This window comes from Callionymus lyra, unplaced genomic scaffold (genome assembly GCF_982586985.1).
Source record: "Callionymus lyra unplaced genomic scaffold, fCalLyr1.hap1.1 HAP1_SCAFFOLD_224, whole genome shotgun sequence".
In the NCBI taxonomy this organism is placed as follows: Eukaryota; Metazoa; Chordata; class Actinopteri; order Syngnathiformes; family Callionymidae; genus Callionymus; species Callionymus lyra.
The window spans coordinates 35,001-47,500 of record NW_028258661.1 but is presented as its reverse complement, the minus strand read 5'-3'; the positions used below and the strand labels follow the sequence as shown (position 1 = coordinate 47,500).

The window sequence follows — 12,500 nt, the reverse complement described above, 5'->3', positions numbered from 1 at the left end:
AACATTTTCAACACTTTGGGGCATTTTTAAACACTTTGGTCTTTTTCCCCCTCTCCCAACCAGGGGGCCTGGGGAGCCTCCTCCTGCGGGGATGGGGAACCAGGGGCCTGGGGAACATTTTCAACACTTTGGGGCATTTTTAAACACTTTGGTCTTTTTCCCCCTCTCCCAACCAGGGGGCCTGGGGAGCCTCCTCCTGCGGGGATGGGGAACCAGGGGCCTGGGGAACATTTTCAACACTTTGGGGCATTTTTAAACACTTTGCTCTTTTTCCCCCTCTCCCAACCAGGGGGCCTGGGGAGCCTCCTCCTGCGGGGATGGGGAACCAGGGGCCTGGGGAACATTTTCAACACTTTGGGGCATTTTTAAACACTTTGCTCTTTTTCCCCCTCTCCCAACCAGGGGGCCTGGGGAGCCTCCTCCTGCGGGGATGGGGAACCAGGGGCCTGGGGAACATTTTCAACACTTTGGGGCATTTTTAAACACTTTGGTCTTTTTCCCCCTCTCCCAACCAGGGGGCCTGGGGAGCCTCCTCCTGCGGGCATGGAGAACCAGGGGCCTGGGGAGCCTCCTCCTGCGGGGATGGAGAACCAGGGGGCCTGGGGAGCCTCCTCCTGCGGGGATGGAGAACCAGGGGGCCTGGGGAACATTTTCAACACTTTGGGGCATTTTTAAACACTTTGGTCTTTTTCCCCCTCTCCCAACCAGGGGGCCTGGGGAGCCTCCTCCTGCGGGGATGGGGAACCAGGGGCCTGGGGAACATTTTCAACACTTTGGGGCATTTTTAAACACTTTGGTCTTTTTCCCCCTCTCCCAACCAGGAGCCTGGGGAGCCTCCTCCTGCGGGCATGGAGAACCAGGGGGCCTGGGGAGCCTCCTCCTGCGGGGATGGGGAACCAGGGGGCCTGGGGAGCCTCCTCCTGCGGTCATGGAGAACCAGGGGGCCTGGGGAGCCTCCTCCTGCGGGCATGGAGAACCAGGGGCCTGGGGAGCCTCCTCCTGCGGGGATGGAGAACCAGGGGGCCTGGGGAGCCTCCTCCTGCGGGCATGGAGAACCAGGGGGCCTGGGGAGCCTCCTCCTGCGGGCATGGAGAACCAGGGGGCCTGGGGAGCCTCCTCCTGCGGGGATGGGGAACCAGGGGCCTGGGGAGCCTCCTCCTGCGGGGATGGAGAACCAAGGGGCCTGGGGAGCCTCCTCTTGCGGGCATGGAGAACATGGGGGCCTGGGGAGCCTCCTCCTGCGGGCATGGAGAACCAGGGGCCTGGGGAGCCTCCTCCTGCGGGGATGGAGAACCAGGGGGCCTGGGGAGCCTCCTCCTGCGGGGATGGAGAACCAGGGGGCCTGGGGAGCCTCCTCCTGCGGGGATGGAGAACCAGGGGGCCTGGGGAGCCTCCTACTGCGGGGATGGAGAACCAGGGGCCTGGGGAGCCTCCTCCTGCGGGGATGGAGAACCAGGGGGCCTGGGGAGCCTCCTCCTGCGGGCATGGAGAACCAGGGGGCCTGGGGAGCCTCCTCCTGCGGGGATGGGGAACCAGGGGGCCTGGGGAGCCTCCTCCTGCGGGGATGGAGAACCAGGGGGCCTGGGGAGCCTCCTCCTGCGGGCATGGAGAACCAGGGGGCCTGGGGAGCCTCCTCCTGCGGGGATGGAGAACCAGGGCGCCTGGGGAGCCTCCTCCTGCGGGGATGGAGAACCAGGGGCCTGGGGAGCCTCCTCCTGCGGGGATGGAGAACCAAGGGGCCTGGGGAGCCTCCTCCTGCGGGCATGGAGAACATGGGGGCCTGGGGAGCCTCCTCCTGCGGGGATGGAGAACCAGGGGGCCTGGGGAGCCTCCTCCTGCGGGCATGGAGAACCAGGGGGCCTGGGGAGCCTCCTCCTGCGGGCATGGAGAACCAGGGGGCCTGGGGAGCCTCCTCCTGCGGGGATGGAGAACCAGGGGGCCTGGGGAGCCTCCTCCTGCGGTCATGGGGAACCAGGGGCCTGGGGAGCCTCCTCCTGCGGGCATGGAGAACCAGGGGGCCTGGGGAGCCTCCTCCTGCGGGGATGGGGAACCAGGGGGCCTGGGGAGCCTCCTCCTGCACCAGGGGGCCTGGGGAGCCTCCTCCTGCGGGGATGGGGAACCAGGGGGCCTGGGGAGCCTCCTCCTGCGGGCATGGAGAACCAGGGGGCCTGGGGAGCCTCCTCCTGCGGGCATGGAGAACCAGGGGGCCTGGGGAGCCTCCTCCTGCGGGGATGGGGAACCAGGGGCCTGGGGGGCCTCCTCCTGCGGGGATGGAGAACCAGGGGGCCTGGGGAGCCTCCTCCTGCGGGGATGGGGAACCAGGGGGCCTGGGGAGCCTCCTCCTGCGGTGATGGAGAACCAGGGGCCTGGGGAGCCTCCTCCTGCGGGGATGGGGAACCAGGGGGCCTGGGGAGCCTCCTCCTGCGGGGATGGGGAACCAGGGGCCTGGGGGGCCTCCTCCTGCGGGAATGGAGAACCAGGGGGCCTGGGGAGCCTCCTCCTGCGGGGATGGGGAACCAGGGGGCCTGGGGAGCCTCCTCCTGCGGTGATGGAGAACCAGGGGCCTGGGGAGCCTCCTCCTGCGGGGATGGGGAACCAGGGGGCCTGGGGAGCCTCCTCCTGCGGGCATGGAGAACCAGGGGGCCTGGGGAGCCTCCTCCTGCGGGGATGGGGAACCAGGGGGCCTGGGGAGCCTCCTCCTGCGGGGATGGAGAACCAGGGGGCCTGGGGAGCCTCCTCCTGCGGTCATGGAGAACCAGGGGGCCTGGGGAGCCTCCTCCTGCGGGCATGGAGAACCAGGGGCCTGGGGAGCCTCCTCCTGCGGGGATGGAGAACCAGGGGGCCTGGGGAGCCTCCTCCTGCGGGGATGGAGAACCAGGGGGCCTGGGGAGCCTCCTACTGCGGGGATGGAGAACCAGGGGCCTGGGGAGCCTCCTCCTGCGGGGATGGAGAACCAGGGGGCCTGGGGAGCCTCCTCCTGCGGGGATGGAGAACCAGGGGGCCTGGGGAGCCTCCTACTGCGGGGATGGAGAACCAAGGGGCCTGGGGAGCCTCCTCCTGCGGGCATGGAGAACATGGGGGCCTGGGGAGCCTCCTCCTGCGGGGATGGAGAACCAGGGGGCCTGGGGAGCCTCCTCCTGCGGGGATGGGGAACCAGGGGGCCTGGGGAGCCTCCTCCTGCGGTGATGGGGAACCATGGGGCCTGGGGAGCCTCCTCCTGCGGGGATGGAGAACCAGGGGGCCTGGGGAGCCTCCTCCTGCGGGGATGGAGAACCAGGGCGCCTGGGGAGCCTCCTCCTGCGGGGATGGAGAACCAGGGGCCTGGGGAGCCTCCTCCTGCGGGGATGGAGAACCAAGGGGCCTGGGGAGCCTCCTCCTGCGGGCATGGAGAACATGGGGGCCTGGGGAGCCTCCTCCTGCGGGCATGGAGAACCAGGGGGCCTGGGGAGCCTCCTCCTGCGGGGATGGAGAACCAGGGGGCCTGGGGAGCCTCCTCCTGCGGTCATGGGGAACCAGGGGCCTGGGGAGCCTCCTCCTGCGGGCATGGAGAACCAGGGGGCCTGGGGAGCCTCCTCCTGCGGGGATGGGGAACCAGGGGGCCTGGGGAGCCTCCTCCTGCACCAGGGGGCCTGGGGAGCCTCCTCCTGCGGGGATGGGGAACCAGGGGGCCTGGGGAGCCTCCTCCTGCGGTGATGGGGAACCATGGGGCCTGGGGAGCCTCCTCCTGCGGGGATGGGGAACCAGGGGGCCTGGGGAGCCTCCTCCTGCGGGGATGGGGAACCAGGGGCCTGGGGAGCCTCCTCCTGCGGTGATGGGGAACCATGGGGCCTGGGGAGCCTCCTCCTGCGGGGATGGGGAACCAGGGGGCCTGGGGAGCCTCCTCCTGCGGGGATGGGGAACCAGGGGCCTGGGGAGCCTCCTCCTGCACCAGGGGGCCTGGGGAGCCTCCTCCTGCGGGGATGGGGAACCAGGGGGCCTGGGGAGCCTCCTCCTGCGGGGATGGGGAACCAGGGGCCTGGGGAACATTTTCAACACTTTGGGGCATTTCACAAGCGCTTCCCTCGCTTACGGCCACACCACCCTGAATGAGCCCGATCTCGTCTGATCTCGGAAGCCAAGCAGGGTCGGGCCCAGTTAGTACTTGGATGGGAGACCGCCTGGGAATACTGGGTGCTGTAAGCATTTTTTTTTGCCATTATTTGTGGGTAGAAAAGTGAGAAAAGTGACCTAAAATAGAACCGGGACTAGGCGGCAGTTCCCCCCACCAGGCGGCGGCATTTGGGGCATTATTTGTGGGTAAGAAAGTGAGAAAAGTGACCTAAAATAGAACCGGGACTAGGCGGCCGTTCCCCCCACCAGGCGGCGGCATTTGGGGCATTATTTGTGGGTCAGAAAGTGAGAAAAGTGACCTAAAATAGAACCGGGACTAGGCGGCAGTTCCCCCCACCAGGCGGCGGCATTTGGGGCATTATTTGTGGGTAAGAAAGTGAGAAAAGTGACCTAAAATAGAACCGGGACTAGGCGGCAGTTCCCCCCACCAGGCGGCGGCATTTGGGGCATTATTTGTGGGTAAGAAAGTGACAAAAGTGACCTAAAATAGAACCGGGACTAGGCGGCAGTTCCCCCCACCAGGCGGCGGCATTTGGGGCATTATTTGTGGGTCAGAAAGTGAGAAAAGTGACCTAAAATAGAACCGGGACTAGGCGGCAGTTCCCCCCACCAGGCGGCGGCATTTGGGGCATTATTTGTGGGTCAGAAAGTGAGAAAAGTGACCTAAAATAGAACCGGGACTAGGCGGCAGTTCCCCCCACCAGGCGGCGGCATTTGGGGCATTATTTGTGGGTCAGAAAGTGAGAAAAGTGACCTAAAATAGAACCGGGACTAGGCGGCAGTTCCCCCCACCAGGCGGCGGCATTTGGGGCATTATTTGTGGGTAAGAAAGTGAGAAAAGTGACCTAAAATAGAACCGGGACTAGGCGGCAGTTCCCCCCACCAGGCGGCGGCATTTGGGGCATTATTTGTGGGTAAGAAAGTGAGAAAAGTGACCTAAAATAGAACCGGGACTAGGCGGCAGTTCCCCCCACCAGGCGGCGGCATTTGGGGCATTATTTGTGGGTCAGAAAGTGAGAAAAGTGACCTAAAATAGAACCGGGACTAGGCGGCAGTTCCCCCCACCAGGCGGCGGCATTTGGGGCATTATTTGTGGGTCAGAAAGTGAGAAAAGTGACCTAAAATAGAACCGGGACTAGGCGGCAGTTCCCCCCACCAGGCGGCGGCATTTGGGGCATTATTTGTGGGTAAGAAAGTGAGAAAAGTGACCTAAAATAGAACCGGGACTAGGCGGCAGTTCCCCCCACCAGGCGGCGGCATTTGGGGCATTATTTGTGGGTCAGAAAGTGAGAAAAGTGACCTAAAATAGAACCGGGACTAGGCGGCAGTTCCCCCCACCAGGCGGCGGCATTTGGGGCATTATTTGTGGGTCAGAAAGTGAGAAAAGTGACCTAAAATAGAACCGGGACTAGGCGGCAGTTCCCCCCACCAGGCGGCGGCATTTGGGGCATTATTTGTGGGTCAGAAAGTGAGAAAAGTGACCTAAAATAGAACCGGGACTAGGCGGCAGTTCCCCCACCAGGTGGCGGCATTTGGGGACCCGTAGTGTGGGCAGAAAACTCACCAAAGTGACTTAAAATAGAACCGGTGCAGGCGGCATGTTCCCCCACCAGATGGCGGCATTTGGGGACCCGTAGTGTGGGCAGAAAACTCACCAAAGTGACTTAAAATAGAACCGGTGCAGGCGGCATGTTCCCCCACCAGATGGCGGCATTTGGGGACCCGTAGTGTGGGTAGAAAACTCACCAAAGTGACTTAAAATAGAACCGGTGCAGGCGGCATGTTCCCCCACCAGATGGCGGCATTTGGGGACCCGTAGTGTGGGTAGAAAACTCACCAAAGTGACTTAAAATAGAACCGGTGCAGGCGGCATGTTCCCCCACCAGATGGCGGCATTTGGGGAGCCGTAGTGTGGGCAGAAAACTCACCAAAGTGACTTAAAATAGAACCGGTGCAGGCGGCATGTTCCCCCACCAGATGGCGGCATTTGGGGACCCGTAGTGTGGGCAGAAAACTCACCAAAGTGACTTAAAATAGAACCGGTGCAGGCGGCATGTTCCCCCAGCAGATGGCGGCATTTGGGGACCCGTAGTGTGGGCAGAAAACTCACCAAAGTGACTTAAAATAGAACCGGTGCAGGCGGCATGTTCCCCCACCAGATGGCGGCATTTGGGGACCCGTAGTGTGGGCAGAAAACTCACCAAAGTGACTTAAAATAGAACCGGTGCAGGCGGCATGTTCCCCCACCAGATGGCGGCATTTGGGGACCTGCAGTGTGGGTAGAAAACTCACCAAAGTGTCCTAAAATAGAACCGGGACCAGGGGGCCTCTTCCCCCACCAGGTGGCGGGCTTGGGGGGCTTGGTTTCCGGGTAGAAAACTCACCAAAGTGTCCTAAAATAGAACCAGGACCAGGGGGCATGTTCCCCCACCAGGCGGCGGGCTTGGGGGGCTTGGTTTGCGGGTAGAAAACTCACCAAAGTGTCCTAAAATAGAACCAGGACCAGGGGGCATGTTCCCCCACCAGGCGGCGGGCTTGGGGGGCTTGGTTTGCGGGTAGAAAACTCACCAAAGTGTCCTAAAATAGAACCGGGACCAGGGGGCCTCTTCCCCCACCAGGCGGCGGGCTTGGGGGGCTTGGTTTGCGGGTAGAAAACTCACCAAAGTGACCTAAAATAGAACCGGGCTAGGCGGCATGTTCCCCCACCAGGCGGCGGGCTTGGGGGGCTTGGTTTGCGGGTAGAAAACTCACCAAAGTGTCCTAAAATAGAACCGGGACCAGGGGGCATGTTCCCCCACCAGGCGGCGGGCTTGGGGGGCTTGGTTTGCGGGTAGAAAACTCACCAAAGTGTCCTAAAATAGAACCGGGACCAGGGGGCATCTTCCCCCACCAGGCGGCGGGCTTGGGGGGCTTGGTTTGCGGGTAGAAAACTCACCAAAGTGTCCTAAAATAGAACCGGGACCAGGGGGCCTCTTCCCCCACCAGGCGGCGGGCTTGGGGGGCTTGGTTTGCGGGTAGAAAACTCACCAAAGTGACCTAAAATAGAACCGGGCCAGGCGGCATGCTCCCCCACCAGGCGGCGGGCTTGGGGGGCTTGGTTTGCGGGTAGAAAACTCACCAAAGTATCGGCAAAATAGAACCAGGGAAGGGGGGGATGTCGGTCACAAGGTGCCCGAGTCAGAGAACCAGGAAAACGGACATAAATCCAGAAAACCTCGGTGTCTGACTGCTCCTCAAAAAGTGGTCTTTTTGATGTCACGAGCGCAACCACCTAGAGGTTAATGGGGAGGGATGGTGTGAGCGCAAACGAATTTTTCCTAAGTGTGACTGCTCCTCAAAAAGTGGTCTTTTTGATGTCACGAGCGCAACCACCTAGAGGTTAATGGGGAGGGATGGTGTGAGCGCAAACGGATTTTTCCTAAGTGTGACTGCTCCTCAAAAAGTGGTCTTTTTGATGTCACGAGCGCAACCACCTAGAGGTTAATGGGGAGGGATGGTGTGAGCGCAAACGAATTTTTCCTAAGTGTGACTGCTCCTCAAAAAGTGGTCTTTTTGATGTCACGAGCGCAACCACCTAGAGGTTAATAGGGAGCGAGTACAACAGGGGAGGGAGTGAATGGGCTCGGACTGTGGCCGAGCCTGGTGCCTCAAAATCGGACAAGGTTGGACTGGAAGCCCGCTGAGAACTCTGGTTCTTTTGCCAGACGAAACGAATTTTTTCCGAGTGTGACTGCTCTGCAAAAAGTGGTCTTTTTGATGTCACGAGCGCAACCACCTAGAGGTTAATGGGGAGGGAGTGGAAAAAACGACAAAGTGTTGAGCTCCGGACCGGGATGGCGGGTGACTCGAGCGGTCGTGCCCGACTTTGAGACACTTTGTCGCGGTCATGCGAGCGACCTCCACTGCTCCCCGGAGGTGCCCCGGACCGGGTTGGCGGGTGACTCGAGCGGTCGTGCCCGACTTTGAGACACTTTGTCGCGGTCATGCGGGCGTCCTCCGCCGGTCCCCGGAGGTGCCCCGGACCGGGTTGGCGGGTGACTCGAGCGGTCATGCCCGACTTTGAGACACTTTGTCGCGGTCATGCGGGCGTCCTCCGCCGGTCCCTGGAGGTGCCCCGGACCGGGTTGGCGGGTGACTCGAGCGGTCGTGCCCGACTTTGAGACACTTTGTCGCGGTCATGCGGGCGTCCTCCGCCGGTCCCTGGAGGTGCCCCGGACCGGGTTGGCGGGTGACTCGAGCGGTCGTGCCCGACTTTGAGACACTTTGTCGCGGTCATGCGGGCGTCCTCCGCCGGTCCCCGGAGGTGCCCCGGACCGGGTTGGCGGGTGACTCGAGCGGTCATGCCCGACTTTGAGACACTTTGTCGCGGTCATGCGGGCCTCCTCCGCCGGTCCCTGGAGGTGCCCCGGACCGGGTTGGCGGGTGACTCGAACGGTCATGCCCGACTTTGAGACACTTTGTCGCGGTCATGCGGGCGTCCTCCGCCGGTCCCTGGAGGTGCCCCGGACCGGGTTGGCGGGTGACTCGAGCGGTCGTGCCCGACTTTGAGACACTTTGTCGCGGTCATGCGGGCATCCTCCGCCGGTCCCTGGAGGTGCCCCGGACCGGGTTGGCGGGTGACTCGAGCGGTCGTGCCCGACTTTGAGACACTTTGTCGCGGTCATGCGAGCGACCTCCGCCGGTCCCCGGAGGTGCCCCGGACCGGGTTGGCGGGTGACTCGAACGGTCGTGCCCGACTTTGAGACACTTTGTCGCGGTCATGCGGGCGTCCTCCGCCGGTCCCTGGAGGTGCCCCGGACCGGGTTGGCGGGTGACTCGAGCGGTCGTGCCCGACTTTGAGACACTTTGTCGCGGGCATGCGGGCGTCCTCCGCCGGTCCCTGGAGGTGCCCCGGACCGGGTTGGCGGGTGACTCGAGCGGTCATGCCCGACTTTGAGACACTTTGTCGCGGTCATGCGGGCGTCCTCCGCCGGTCCCTGGAGGTGCCCCGGACCGGGTTGGCGGGTGACTCGAGCGGTCATGCCCGACTTTGAGACACTTTGTCGCGGTCATGCGGGCGTCCTCCGCCGGTCCCTGGAGGTGCCCCGGACCGGGTTGGCGGGTGACTCGAGCGGTCGTGCCCGACTTTGAGACACTTTGTCGCGGTCATGCGGGCGTCCTCCGCCGGTCCCTGGAGGTGCCCCGGACCGGGTTGGCGGGTGACTCGAGCGGTCGTGCCCGACTTTGAGACACTTTGTCGCGGTCATGCGGGCGTCCTCCGCCGGTCCCTGGAGGTGCCCCGGACCGGGTTGGCGGGTGACTCAAGCGGTCATGCCCGACTTTGAGACACTTTGCCGCGGTCATGCGGGCGACCTCCGCCGGTCCCTGGAGGTGCCCCGGACCGGGTTGGCGGGTGACTCGAGCGGTCGTGCCCGACTTTGAGACACTTTGCCGCGGTCATGCGGGCGACCTCCGCCGGTCCCTGGATGGCGGGCTCCAGTGAGGTCGGCGGGGGAAGGCTCGGGCTGAGGCCGACTTCGGTGCCTCAAAGTCGGACAAGGTTGGATTGGAAGTCCGCTGTGTTGAGGACCAGTGGCATTCGGCGGTGGAACGCTCAGAACTTGGCCGACATCGGTGCCTCAACGTCGGACAAGGTTGGAGTGGATGACCGCTGAAAACTCTGGTTCTTTTGCCAGACGAAAGAAATTTTTCCCGAGTGTGACTGCTCTGAAAAAAGTGGTCTTTTTGATGTCACGAGCGCAACCACCTAGAGGTTAATAGGGAGGCACCATAACAGGAGAGGGAGTGAAAAGGCTCGGAGGGTGGCCGAGCCTGGTGCCTCAAAATCGGACAAGGTTGGAGTGGATGACCGCTGAAAACTCTGGTTCTTTTGCCAGACGAAAGAAATTTTTCCCGAGTGTGACTGCTCTGCAAAAAGTGGTCTTTTTGATGTCACGAGCGCAACCACCTAGAGGTTAATAGGGAGGCACCATAACAGGAGAGGGAGTGAAAAGGCTCGGAGGGTGGCCGAGCCTGGTGCCTCAAAATCGGACAAGGTTGGAGTGGATGACCGCTGAAAACTCTGGTTCTTTTGCCAGACGAAATAAATTTTTCCCGAGTGTGACTGCTCTGCAAAAAGTGGTCTTTTTGATGTCACGAGCGCAACCACCTAGAGGTTAATAGGGAGGCACCATAACAGGAGAGGGAGTGAAAAGGCTCGGACGGTGGCCGAGCCTGGTGCCTCAAAATCGGACAAGGTTGGAGTGGATGACCGCTGAAAACTCTGGTTCTTTTGCCAGACGAAAGAAATTTTTTCCGAGTGTGACTGCTCTGCAAAAAGTGGTCTTTTTGATGTCACGAGCGCAACCACCTAGAGGTTAATAGGGAGGCACCATAACAGGAGAGGGAGTGAAAAGGCTCGGAGGGTGGCCGAGCCTGGTGCCTCAAAATCGGACAAGGTTGGAGTGGATGACCGCTGAAAACTCTGGTTCTTTTGCCTGACGAAAGAAATTTTTTTCCGAGTGTGACTGCTCTGCAAAAAGTGGTCTTTTTGATGTCACGAGCGCAACCACCTAGAGGTTAATAGGGAGGCACCATAACAGGAGAGGGAGTGAAAAGCCTCGGAGGGTGGCCGAGCCTGGTGCCTCAAAGTCGGACAAGGTTGGAGTGGATGGCCGCTGAAAACTCTGGTTCTTTTGCCTGACGAAAGAAATTTTTTCCGAGTGTGACTGCTCCTCAAAAAGTGGTCTTTTTGATGTCACGAGCGCAACCACCTAGAGGTTAATAGGGAGGCACCATAACAGGAGAGGGAGTGAAAAGGCTCGGAGGGTGGCCGAGCCTGGTGCCTCAAAATCGGACAAGGTTGGAGTGGATGACCGCTGAACACTCTGGTTCTTTTGCCAGACGAAAGAAATTTTTTCCGAGTGTGACTGCTCTGCAAAAAGTGGTCTTTTTGATGTCACGAGCGCAACCACCTAGAGGTTAATAGGGAGGCACCATAACAGGAGAGGGAGTGAAAAGGCTCGGAGGGTGGCCGAGCCTGGTGCCTCAAAATCGGACAAGGTTGGAGTGGATGGCCGCTGAAAACTCTGGTTCTTTTGCCTGACGAAAGAAATTTTTTCCGAGTGTGACTGCTCTGCAAAAAGTGGTCTTTTTGATGTCACGAGCGCAACCACCTAGAGGTTAATAGGGAGGCACCATAACAGGAGAGGGAAGGAAAAGGCTCGGAGGGTGGCCGAGCCTGGTGCCTCAAAATCGGACAAGGTTGGAGTGGATGACCGCTGAAAACTCTGGTTCTTTTGCCTGACGAAAGAAATTTTTTCCGAGTGTGACTGCTCTGCAAAAAGTGGTCTTTTTGATGTCACGAGCGCAACCACCTAGAGGTTAATAGGGAGGCACCATAACAGGAGAGGGAGTGAAAAGGCTCGGAGGGTGGCCGAGCCTGGTGCCTCAAAGTCGGACAAGGTTGGAGTGGATGGCCGCGGAGAACTCTGGTTCTTTTGCCTGACGAAAGAAATTTTTTCCGAGTGTGACTGCTCCTCAAAAAGTGGTCTTTTTGATGTCACGAGCGCAACCACCTAGAGGTTAATAGGGAGGCACCATAACAGGAGAGGGAAGGAAAAGGCTCGGAGGGTGGCCGAGCCTGGTGCCTCAAAGTCGGACAAGGTTGGAGTGGATGGCCGCGGAGAACTCTGGTTCTTTTGCCTGACGAAAGAAATTTTTTCCGAGTGTGACTGCTCTGCAAAAAGTGGTCTTTTTGATGTCACGAGCGCAACCACCTAGAGGTTAATAGGGAGGCACCATAACAGGAGAGGGAAGGAAAAGGCTCGGAGGGTGGCCGAGCCTGGTGCCTCAAAGTCGGACAAGGTTGGAGTGGATGGCCGCGGAGAACTCTGGTTCTTTTGCCTGACGAAAGAAATTTTTTCCGAGTGTGACTGCTCCTCAAAAAGTGGTCTTTTTGATGTCACGAGCGCAACCACCTAGAGGTTAATAGGGAGGCACCATAACAGGAGAGGGAAGGAAAAGGCTCGGAGGGTGGCCGAGCCTGGTGCCTCAAAGTCGGACAAGGTTGGAGTGGATGGCCGCGGAGAACTCTGGTTCTTTTGCCTGACGAAAGAAATTTTTTCCGAGTGTGACTGCTCTTCAAAAAGTGGTCTTTTTGATGTCACGAGCGCAACCACCTAGAGGTTAATAGGGAGGCACCATAACAGGAGAGGGAAGGAAAAGGCTCGGAGGGTGGCCGAGCCTGGTGCCTCAAAGTCGGACAAGGTTGGAGTGGATGGCCGCGGAGAACTCTGGTTCTTTTGCCTGACGAAAGAAATTTTTTCCGAGTGTGACTGCTCCTCAAAAAGTGGTCTTTTTGATGTCACGAGCGCAACCACCTAGAGGTTAATAGGGAGGCACCATAACAG

The 12,500-nt window shown here is 60.6% G+C and overlaps 1 non-coding gene across 1 annotated transcript; it reads left to right on the top strand.

Moving 5' to 3' along the window:
- Nucleotides 1-4,063: 4,063 nt before the first annotated feature.
- On the top strand, nt 4,064-4,182 carry LOC148058004 (5S ribosomal RNA). The gene has a single exon (XR_015710256.1). It is a non-coding gene; the product is annotated as a 5S ribosomal RNA (ribosomal RNA).
- Nucleotides 4,183-12,500: the final 8,318 nt, after the last annotated feature.